The sequence below is a fragment of the Pararge aegeria genome, chromosome 7, assembly GCF_905163445.1.
Source record: "Pararge aegeria chromosome 7, ilParAegt1.1, whole genome shotgun sequence".
In the NCBI taxonomy this organism is placed as follows: domain Eukaryota; kingdom Metazoa; phylum Arthropoda; class Insecta; order Lepidoptera; family Nymphalidae; genus Pararge; species Pararge aegeria.
Genome location: NC_053186.1, coordinates 12905905 through 12918862, shown reverse-complemented (window position 1 = coordinate 12918862; position 12958 = coordinate 12905905).

The following is a 12958-nucleotide window of genomic DNA, read 5'->3' as shown; positions in this document are numbered from 1 at the left end:
TAAGCTGAATTATTTCTTAGTTGTTATTTAAGTATAATATAAGGTTAATAGATTAAGGACTACTAAATTAAGTACCTAATCAGAGTTTAGGCCTGCCTTATCCTGGTGTCTTTTCTATTAAGTATGGTTGTATATTAACTATATGCTGGTAACTCAAAATACAGAATCTTTTTACAAATTACTGAATAGAATCTTCTAGAATCTCATACGAAAGGCTTTCTTGACTGACGGATGTAATCTCTGATACTATAAATCGCTAAATTGGTAAATGTTGTTGTTGTCTATCCTTATTTTACTAAATGCATGAGACTATATCCGATAGACCTTAGGTTAACTCCCCTTGCCTTATAGCTAGATAAAGTAGAAATATTATAGAATCCTGCACAAACGCAAACGGACTACTTGTTTAGTATAAGTTAGTGTCGTCAACTTATTTTTTTGTAAAACTCAAATACCATACCCATACCATATTAATAAATTTGGCATAACGTTGGAGTAGTTATGCAGTGTTTTGTAACACTTCAATATCATGGCGTGAAATAACGCTACACATAATTAATCAAGCAGACATGCCACGTTTAATAATAATAATAATAATAATAATAATAAAGCCCTTTATTACTGAAAAAAAAAAACATGATTGTTAACAAAAAAAAATACTAGTCATTAAAATGTTGCCATATTTGTTGTTAAGTTATATGGATTTGTCATTTCGTCATACAGCATCTGTATAGGCCATACTGGGATCGAGTTTCTACTTTATATATGTTTAAGTATTTTCTAAAGGACTTTATCTATTTTAAATCAACTTGTAATAAAGATGGAATAAATATTTTGTTTAGAAATCCTTAATATTTGTCCTTATTTATTGTTTAACTTATTCAAATCCTATTAGTTATATAATGTATGAGCTATATGTTTTGTGCTTCTAAGTTTCATGTTAAAATATAAATTGTATATCTTGTAATATATGAAGCGCAGTGTATGTTAAAATGCATCGATGTATGTCGACCATTAAATTTTATTCTCTTTTACTGAGTACTTAGATTTGTAAATTTCTTTATTTATTTTCAATTTAAGTTAGGTTTACAAGCTTTGTTTTATTTTTTATAACCACTTATTTATTTCTTGTTAATATCCTGAAAATAAGTGATTTTTTGGTGGTCGGTCATTAATCACGACAAACCACGATCTCAACTTAGCCATGAGTTTGGTACAGCATCTGAAAACAGGGAGCATCATTACTTTATTATTGTTAAACCTCTTATTTCATAATAATTGTAAACCTTATTTTAGGGTCTTCAAGATACGTCATATTAAAAAAGTTCTGCTTTAAACGATAGTAGTATTAACAAGAAAAATATTTTGTTTGATTTATTTATCGATATACAACATTTTATCTTAATTTTCATTAATATTGGAGGTTCACAGTTATATACAGTACGAAGTACATATTATCGTGTCTTTCTAGAATATATATAATTATAACAAGAATGGGATGATCTTTGTCAAGCGCACACGTACAATAATCGGTCTGACAGCGGTTTGATATAGATTTCTGAAATTTGCTTGAGCGAAACAAATGATAAACCCTGTTTAATCCAAATAATTATCGGTTACCTTGGTAACTCTTCTGGACTCACTCAAAGCTCTTCTGGGTATGGTATACAACAAAGAAGCAGTTTCGTTAACTTAAAACGAAAGCTAGGGGGGAAGTTTCAATGCAATTCGTACCCAAGCTTTTATATCATACCTACATGAAATCCTTAATATTGTAATTGGATTTTACTATAAGCTTATGTATGTTATATCAATTTCAAACTGAGCGGAAACAAAATATGATTGCCTCATTGAATAGACTCTGAATTTCTAAATATATCCCGCTTAGCAATTAAATATCTAAAGTTAATAAATAGTCTAGATTGTCCATAAAGTATTTAACTAAAGTTAAGTATTTTTTCATTCTTTTACTCTTAAAGTTCCTATCTTATAATAGCACAGTAGATTAAAAGTATGTTTTATGCAACTTTTTCAAGAAAACTAACGCGAAGCTCGAGTTAAATTATTGCGTTACCGACATAGGTTTTCTGGCACGGGACACTATAAGAGCAAAAGTTCAGTAACAGCAACTGGACTCAGTCGCTGGTAGCTACTTGTGGACACTGGTAACATTTGGAAACTATGTTCGTTCTCATCAGTTTGATTAACGAAAGATCACTTGTATCCAACACAAAGGTTGTCTGGAAGAGATCGCTTTAGTGATAAGATCGCCTTTGCACGCTCTATTTTACTTTCTAAGTTTCTTCTGTATTTGCGTTTAATTTGTATAAAAAGTGTGTGCAATAAAGTCTTCAAACAAACAAACGAGACACAAAAATGCCAGCGCCTTTAGATTTACCAGGGTTTGGTTTACTTTTATCCAATCTGGTAATCCACTAAGTAAATTCCAACGTAGGACTGGTGTGATACATCTTTTGGAAAGTTCGAGATCAACTACTTTTATCAACTTTTATTCGCGTTACGAAACCAATTCGTCCTCGTTAATGTGTTAATAAATTATATCTTCTTTCATTAGATAAAAAAGGAAATTAATAATTCGGTGTACAGCAACAGCCTATAGCGAGTGTTAGCGATAGTCTCTGCAGCTATCATTATACGTCAAGGCACTTTCGATCAACAGTTCCGTAGCAAGTTTAAAAAAAAACATATTTTATAGACAAAAAACCTTTTTTTTAGTGGACTGTATTCTTGGAAATAAAAAGATTACGATATCAGTCTGCTATAATTAATCTGACTGGCGGAACCTAAACTGCGATCAGATTCCCAGTTAGATTTCATACTATAATAATTATTATTTTCATACTATTATATTATAGCTTATTTATAATATATTTTGTTTATTTCTAAAAGTGTTACTGAGGTAGGTAGTAACAACTATTTATGTAACGTCTTATTTTGATAGATTAAAGAAATAAATAATAAAATGGAACACGATTCAAAAGTTCATATTTTTGTAAGAAATGTATGATTATACATAATTTAAATTAATTATATTAGTTTTACAATAATTATATTCTATTAAAAATTATCTTGATTAGATTTTATGCGTTTGTCAGTTTAATTACTGTTTTGAAACCCGCTGCCATTTTTTGATGTTTGTATCTCTGAAATTTACTGGTTCTTATTTTATTTGTATAATGGAAATAAAAAGTGCCATAATAATATTTATTTTCTTTTCATCTACTGTTTCTAAGAAGCGTTCGTCTTTAGGGCTTCTAATGCCGCAACAAGTGCACCATTGACAGCAACCTTAGGTAAATGATGATGCTGTTTAAAATAGTAGTAGCTGACTCTTATTATCAAAAGCATCTTCGGCAATATACCCTCTACGCACGTTTCGCTCCGAAACCGGAGCATCCTCAAGAGATGTTGGCTTTACAATGAATAATTGTTAAACGTACACTTAACAATTATTCATTGTAAAGTCAACATCTCCTGAGGATGCTCCGGTTTCGGAGCGAAACGTGCGTAGAGGGTATATTGCCGAAGATCTGTTTGGTGTGGAGTATAAGGATTGAAGAAATTAAGTATAGCAAATTAAGCTTAATTTTGATAATATATCATGGATTTCCGCAAAGTAACGCCTGATTCTATCCAAGTAGCTGACTCTTATTGTTGTCTACGCGACATTATATCGGAACTATCTGTTTACCGTCAAGTGTGCCATGCTTGGTACGTAAAAAGGTAACTGTGTCGCTTCTCAGAAGTTATTTGGCACTTTTTGCAAATTTATCAGAATCAACTCTGCCCTGGTTTAAAACAGATTAACGGATGTAATCGTAGTCGTTTTCGAGTTGACCTTAATATTCAAAGCATGATATAACTAGTCTTTTTACCTTAAATCTCTTACAATGTTGTTTACATTGTAAGAAATTTACGTTTCTTTTCGTTACTTTTAAGCTTCAAGCTTAGTTTCAATCGTTAAAATTATAAACACAATCTTTCATACCGAGAATGTCTTTTTTTTGGTTATTTGTTATTTATTTTATTACACTTGCTTTATTCATTTAAACACATACTCTACACTAAAAAGTTGCTTACATTATAAGACAATTTGGAGAAAAATGTTCTACTTAAGTTTACTTATACGATCGCGTGAAATTTGACTAGGACAGACAGACGTCCTGTGACAGGACGGTTTCCCAATATTGTAACTATATGGCGCTTCCTCGATACCATATAGCTGGTCACATAGTGTTAAGTGTACCTACAGTAAAAATAACGTACGCAGTAAGAGCATTCTAGTTGTCTCGAATGTCCGGCGGTAACATGTTGTCATTTACCAATTGAATAATGTATTTAAACGGCATCCCGGAAACCCTCGGATTTGGTAGTACTCTTAATTAATTACTGGTTTGAAGTGGGTAGCATTAGATCGATTAGGGAAGGGAACTGAGTGGGTAGGTAGGTTTAGATTGATGGGTAAGGCCATAACATCAACTATATATTTTACAAACTACGAGTACCTACTCATTACTAAGTAAGTAATGATCTGTTATTATAATGCGTAGAAACAACGTTTACTTATACTTGTTTTTTTTATCATCATCATAAATTCAACTAATTGATGTCCACTGCTGGACTTAGATCTTTTGTAGGAAGTTCCACAATTTACGGTCCTGGGCCTGATGTCGCCTGTCCACATCATTGCGGGCCGACCTACGCTAGGGTCGCCATTCCAGCACCCTAAGACCTACGTCCAAAGGTTCTCCGAGCTTTGCGCCCCACTTGTTGGTTGAAACGAGTTTGTTTTTTATACGTATACTATATAATTCATTATAGCGTGGGACACATATTGAATTTCTCTGAAAACAATCATCCGAGCTTTGCAAAGGTATCAAATACTTAAATATTCGGTTAAAATCCATTTTCTCTATGCCCATAGTTCGTCCCCATTTGGTTTCCTATGAGACTAAGAAGGTAGGTGAGTCCTTGAGCGTATAAGTATCAGATAAAAAAAACGTTTTAAAAAAAACACCTGTACGGCTTTGGCTTCGGTTTGGTTGATAAAGATGACTTGTAAGAGGTCCTGCTCACATAGGCACTGCTCGGGTGGTCTGTTCTAGATCTCCCTCTTTCTCCTATGTTATGGGAGTCCTGTAACCAGGAGTGGGAAACTAATCAGCTCAAGATGATGAAGATATATACTTACTCTACACTTTTGTATAGAGAGGCAAGATTCTCCTCGCATTTCTAAAAAGTCCATTTTGAATTAAGGACGAGTAAACACTTAAGAAAATTGACACTGAATTCTAATCACTCTTTGGAGCAGTAAACAAGAGGCGTTTAAATTCAGGCCCCATTGATTGTAATAAAGATGCTTTAAGGAGCTGAGTGGTGCTAAATATGTAGATTACACAGCGATATAAAGATATGTTGTTCTTGAACTTCTTGACCCCATTTTCGACTTAAATGATCATTATCCACTTTTAACGATTCAGTAACAAAATTAAAAAAAATTATAAAGTTACCTCAATGAAAAATTTTAAGGATGACTTTTCAGTTATCTTCCGTTGTAAATTTATGGGATTTCAAATAAGATTGTGCCCTCTCGTGGTCTTTCTCAAATTACATAGGTTTTAAAGCTTAGACTATTATTGTGATATTAACAGGGTTCGGACCTTACAGTTTTTATTGGAAGTTTTGTCGGCCGATTGGCGCAGTTTGCAGCGACCCTGCTTTCTGAGTCCAAGGCCGTGGGTTCGATTCCCACTACTGGAAAACATTTGTGTGATGAGCGTGAATATTTCTTAGTGTCTGGGTGTTTGTATGTATATTCTAAGTATTTATGTATATTACTCATAAAAATATTCATCAGTGGCGATGTGTGTATTGTCTTTTTTTTTTTAAATCTTTATTATTTTCAAGGGGGCTTTATCACTTTGTGATTATGTCGCTCCCGTAATTCATTTTAAACCTATAATCTATGATATTATTCTAATTTGATCGATTATTGTCGTATTTAACTACTTATTATTAAAAAAAAATCAAGATTTCATGAGTCGAGCATACTAACTAGATCTGCAACACAGTTGGTAACAAATGCTATTTTTGCTCATGGAAAATAGTCTCGTTTGATTTCCGAGATAAATTTTGGCAAGAACAGTCCAGACTTAGAGACGTGAACATATAAGTTACAAATTCACCAATCAATCAATAGCCTGCAGTCCACAGCTGCACTAAAGGCTCCCAACGGACTTGACCACAATCACCACGCTGGGCACACAGGTGATGGTCGCAGTAGATGGTCCAAGTGTTAGCTTAGAGGACTCTGCTGCTCGGTATCCGTTACGACGCCTCCTACCACATCCGTGGAGATGGTTTCGCGGGATGTTACAAATGAACAACTCATTTTCATTTATATTGTCGTCATTATCAACCCTTCTTTTTCTTTTCACCTCTTCTTCTCTTCTTCTTTCTCTTTTCACCTTTCTCACAAAGTAAGAATTGCGTGCCGGGCAAACTCATTTCCCCCGAAAGGGAGGCCGAAGCTCTTAGCACTTTGCTGTCACCGCTTCCTTTATTATCGTACCTATTCTAGGAAATTCTTTCAACGACGAAGTAAACAATTTATGAATTCATGTGACGCACAACATTTTATAAGGGTAATTTGTTGAATTATGGGGTGCGGAGTAAACAGTAGGTATCTGAAGAATTTAAGCCATCCACTATACTCAATATGAATTGTTTTTTAGCAAGCAATATTTTACTTGCCATGTTCGATTTTTTTGTTTCAAATCTTGCAAATGAAGTAATATGAGATAATAATCTGTTTAAGTCCGGCAACCTGCATTAGAGTAGCGTGGTGAGTCAATTTCCTATCTCCTTTGAGAGGTCTCCTCAACTGTGGCCATCAGTGGGATGTATAGGCTCTAAACTCCCAAGTTTTATTTATTTTACTACTCCCTCTACAAGATAGCCCTTGACTGTAATCTCTCACCTGGTAAGTGACGATACAGTCTAAGATGGCAGGGGGCTAACCTGTAAGGGGTATGGCTGTTATACTAAACCCTATATATATGTATATAATACTCCTAATCGGTTTTTACGCGGCATCATACCGACTGGAACGCTTATATACTTTGCGGCTCATCTTCGTCAGTAGAGTGGAAACTAGCCACGACCGAAGCCTTCAACCAGACCGGAAAGATTTAGAAATTATAAATTGACTGCGCCAGGGAAATCAACAAAAATGATCATAATGTTCTTATGAACAACCTTTTTATCCGAACTCTCATATTATTAGTCAATAAGTATTATTGTTGACATCCTTGAAAGAACGTTAATATCGAAATAAACGAAAAATAAGCAAACCACTCGGTTTACGATAGGCTTCGTCCCGATAAGGGCACTTAAAACCAATATTATTCGAGATAAATAATCCGAGAGAAGCACCCCTTTTAGAATATTGGAAAATGATTCTGGAATATTGGATTAGTATTAGAATATATTGGTGTTTTGTGTATTGAATATTAGAAAATATGAACATTCCATTCTTATCCTTTTTTCTAAAAACGCAAGGGTAAAATTACTTTATATTACAAATGGAGAAGATCCCAAGTTTTCTTAACAGAATTATTAGACTTGTTAGTTTTTCTTCTAAGAATCAGTAATTGTATTATATTTATATTAAGTAAATAAGAAACTTTTCAGGATACCTAATAGCATAACTAGTTGGATATATCCAACAGGTAATTCCAGAGAATAATGCGTTTAATTATTATTTATGATTAATGCGTTTGAAGCGGTGAAAGCCCAGTGGATAGGAATACGACTTCAATTTCGAGGGTCCGAGTTCGAATCCCGGCACGCACCTCTAACTTTTCTAAGTTATATGCGTTTACAGCAATGAAAATAATACGTTGTTGGCCGGTAATGGGTTGATATGATGAATGAAACAAAATCCAAAAAAAAAACCAAAGAATCAAACCAAATTATTTGTACCACTTCATTCCATCCGTATTTCCTTTTTTTATTATTAATACCAATTTGCATATAAATTGGTGGGTAATTTGAAAATAAAATGACTGCATCAAGCCGTGTGGTCAAACTTCTTATTTTAGTGCGTGAGCGAACAAAAAAACTTGTTTTGCGACAGTATACGCGGCAATACGTTATTGCTGTCGGTGGATATTTCTATGTGGAACGTTTCACGTTGTAATGCAAAGGTTTATCGTCGTTGGATAGCCGTGCTTTTCCATACTTCGGTGTTGCGAAAGAGACATCCCTTGCAAGAAACAAATAGGTACAGTGGAAAGTGCTGTGCCAAGTCTGCAAAGCCGTAAGAGCGCCGTGCGTGACGTCAGCTGTTCATCTCATTTGGGGTGAAGTGAATACAAGGTTGGTGCATTATGAAAATTAAGCTTAATTTGCTATACTCCGCGAAAAGCAGGAGAATCTGTGTGGTGTAATTTATAATCGTTGACTTTACTTTTTCGCGGAGTATAGCAAATTAAGCTTAATTTTGATAATATATCATGGATTTCCGCAAAGTAACGCCTGCTTCTATCCAAGGTTGGTGCAGTTTAATTATTCACCGATTTGAGCGAGGGTCGAAAAATATTTCTCATTTATACACATAAATACAGTCCACTTCTATTTTTCTATCATTCACCAGTTGTAAAATTAAAGTGCTGCTAAAACCGCACAACCTACAGAGTACTGTGCTTTATTTAGAGACACTTATATGTAAATTTTAAATTATTATTTAATGCTATTATTTACAGTGAAAAATAACCTTGAAAATGGCGTATCGACCATTAATTGGTTCGCAGTATTTTATGATATAATTAATATAGATTACATAATTTAAAGAGATCGACAATATAAAGCTACACTAACAAAGTTATACATAAACAATCTGTCGGTACTTATACCTACTTGATTATGCTAACTTGACTGGTAGCGAACGTAATTATTATGTTAATTAGATTGGTGTCGAATTTAATTATGGTAATTCGGTTGGTGATACTCTTACTTTACTACAGTTTCAGTTTGTTAAAAATATTATAACTGCATCGCGGTAAAATGCTCTTTTCCTAGAGATCCTAGTTTAGAAAGTCGTTTTAGGTTATCAAAACCTATTCAATTACATTAGGGTAGAATGGAATTTATTTAAATCGCAGAACATGTAGACATGGAGCGCTCTTCCGGGGGAATACGATCGTCATATTCTTTGCTGGCTTGGCGGTGTATTTACAGGGATTATGACGGACAAAGGGCGGCGATTTGTAGGACGTGATTCTTTTTGACGTGACAACGTCTTATAATTCGATGGAGCCGGCTGCACGCACGAAAAAACATGACGTATTCGGCGTTACCTTGCTCTGAGGCGTTCCATCCAAGGCTTGAAGTGCCTCCGGCCTCCGCGTTCGACATCTGTCTCTCTCCTTCTTGAGTGAGCGATGCGTCCGCGTGGACAGCTTCTATACAATAATACATTTACATGTTTTCGGCAAGGATGAAGTGCAGTGAAAAGTGAATGTGGTGTCAATAGTTTATAGCAACGATAATATCTATCAAACAAATAAAATTAAAATTTTCTTTTGAAAAATGCAACCATTCCATCATTATTTTCTTACGATGTTGTCACGTTCAACTATCGTCAGTAAGCCGACTTTACAGACAACCAGTTTTTTTTTTTTTTTATTATCTACATTTAAGCCCTTGATTGCCTAGTGGTAAGTGATGATGCAGTCTAAGATATTAGCTAACCTTTTAGGGAGTATGGTAGTGATACCCCCAATCGGTTTCTAGGCGACATCGTACCGGAACACTAAATCGCTTAACGGCACGTCTTTGTCGGGTGGTAACTAGCAACGCCGAAGCCTCCCACCAGATATTTCTTGCATTAACTGCGAAGTTTTGCTCTGCGTCTTTTGTTACTATAAAAAAGTCATGATTCGCTGCACGTGCAAGCAATTTCTTTTGTTATTAAAGTATTTAATCCAGTGAGTAATTTCACACATTCGCCCCACAAATGCCGGACTCCTAATTGGGTTTGTGGATCCCAACTTGCGATTACATTTTGCCCTTTGACCGCAACACGAGCGCCAACAAAAGGCCCTAATTTAAATACGCCGAAAAAATGAACTGTGTTTTCTGAAAAAGGAAGCTGCTTACATAAAAATAATCATTGCGGTATAAAAAAATAATTTAGGTTGCCGCCTCAGTATAATAACCTTATTACAGAGCTTCTAGATTAGCTTCTATATTTTCGATAAAAAAAATTTTGATACAAAGAAAGTTTTTGAACTTTATACCGGGGCATTTATCGTTTGAGCTAATGAATAAGCCATGTATTTAATGCATACCGATTTATATTTTTGATAAATTTGTGATTTTGGAAAAATCTACGTCTTTAACGTTTGTTTTTTTAAAGAAACTACAATTTCAGTTAATGAGAATGTTTAGAACTTATTTTTATACATATGTAGCATGTAGGTAGGTAATATTACCAATGCATACAACGGCAAGTAACTTTGACAGCCGATTGGCGCAGTGGGCAGTGACCTTGCTTTCGGAGTCGTAAATGTAGATACCTATAGGTTATATAGGGCAGTATAAAATAAATTCATAAGAATCTTCATCGTACAGATTTCGACCCGTTACGTTTTTATTAGAAGTAAAGTTAATCAACCTATAAAGCCGAATCAGATTTACGGGTATTTATCCTATACACTTTAGTCTTCGTGTAGTGCGTATGACAAAACAGCCGCGGACTTTCTGACCTAAAATAAATCTCACTTGCCCCCCCATGGGGTACGCCCATGCACTTGGCTATCACCTTCCTTTCGAAGAAGTGGGTATTTAGTGCCTATTATATACAGTCAGTTAATTCTGGAAGTTGGCACCTCGCTAACTTGTTCTATAGAGTGCGTCGAAGTTACTTCCAACTTCGCTAATACGGAAGTAGAGTCTTTAGAAAACTTGGGGAGTATCTAGGACTGGCGGCCAGATTTTAGGTGCTGAATTCTAAGCACTATTTATATAAGTCTCTAGCCACCAAGTAGATAATATTGTTTCAGCAGTTCCTATGAAGAAACTTAAGACTTCTCAATGTTTTAGATTTCATGGTTATAGAAATTAAAATAATATATGGTTCATATTCATTACTTTTGTGACTGCCTTGTCGGTCTAGTCCGGTCCTGGGTTCGAATTTCGTGTCGGGCCAAAAATTGCTAGTTATTGTGTTTTTTCTGTTAAACAAGTATCAGTACTAGACCAGAGATGGGAAATTAGCGGAAACCCCCGTGACTCGGAGAGCACGTTAAGTCACCTAGCTTGTGACAATAGTCGTTAATGCCGATCGAGCCACATTGGAATAGCGTTGTGGGTTCATCTCTAAAAACGCCGGTCCTATGAGGATGTAGGCTCGGGATCAGCAGTTGGACGTTAATAGACTATAGATGGTACTCGAAAGTAATTTCTATTATCGTCGAACATCGACAACATTTTTAGTTTTTATAACACTACAATGTGTGATGATGCAGTCTAAGATGTTAGCGGATACCTGTCAGGGAATGGCAGTTTATATGAAACTCTATACGATCGTACCGGAGCGCTAGATCGCTTGGCAGCAAGTCTTTGTCGGTAGGGTAGTAATACGGTCGAAGCCTTCCGCAAGACCAAAAGAGCGATAAGGATGCCTTTTATATACTGCTTCTGTCTGTGTTTTTATTTTATTCTTCTTCTGGTTTTTAACTTTTAGTGAGCATGTAAAGAGTATGAATAAAAAATGGTTTATGGGACCCCTGGTGACAGAAGGACAGACAGCCAGACAGTCTGACAGACGGGCGGAGAGAGGTCTTAGTATTAGGGTACCGTTTTACCCTTAGGGTTCGGAACCCTAAAAAACGCACTGAATTGCGAACCCTGGCGAATTTTCCCGCAAGTCAGTTAAAATTGCCTTAAATGTTGGTATCGTTCTTATTTGCTCCATATACTCGTATAAGTATATGCAACGACTAAGCTAATGCCGCGCTTACACTGTTCGAGTTGAATAATCAAGTAAAGTTCTGCCAGCGCTGAATTGAAGGAAACGGTGTTAATCACATCAATAAACTGTTAATAATAGTAATATTCTGATTTTCTAATTCCGTGCTGGTACTTTCGGGGGTTTTTTTTATTAAATCACAATTCTTAGTGGTATATATTTTATATTTTAAGTGGTTCTATTGTATGTTTTCCTTTATTTCACAATAAAATGCTAAAATAAATAAAAATGTGTGTGTGTAACCTTTACGCGCGATTGAAGTAAAACTTTTATTATTATTTATTGATGAAAGAGTAAAATGTACCTGTAACTTTGCAATTTAATTTTTTTTTAAACTGGAATTTTTATTCACTTTTCTTTTCACGATTGATGCGTTTGAAAATATTGGAACTAAGTAATCCTAATTGATAATGATATTTGCTACTAGCTGGCGTGTAAGTCAAGAAGCGTGGAGTGCCTATATGACATATACTTACGATCAATCCAAATTTTTATTTTTAATTAGGGGAAACTACACAGACGTCTGACGTAAGCGTCAGAAAAAACTAAAACAAAGTGTAGTAAGTAAAATAAAGTTACTCCCTAGTCGCGCCTAAAGAAGTTTTACTTTTTTATTTTTTTTATAACTTAACCGGTACCGTATTCAAGCTGCCATATAACAATAGTATTATATAGTTGCTACTAGAATAATGTGAACAAGCTGTAAAGCTTACCGCGTTACAGAGTTCCAATGTCGTAAGCAAACAGTTCGCTGAAACTCGATCAAAACCATGTTATTGGAGCGACTTGTTTGCTCACTTTTCCCTGAACGCGTAGGGTGCCAGAATATTTCTGTAGTTTATTTGATTCTACTCTTATACAACTAATACAACTTATTAGCTAATAATACGCAACCAAGATTTT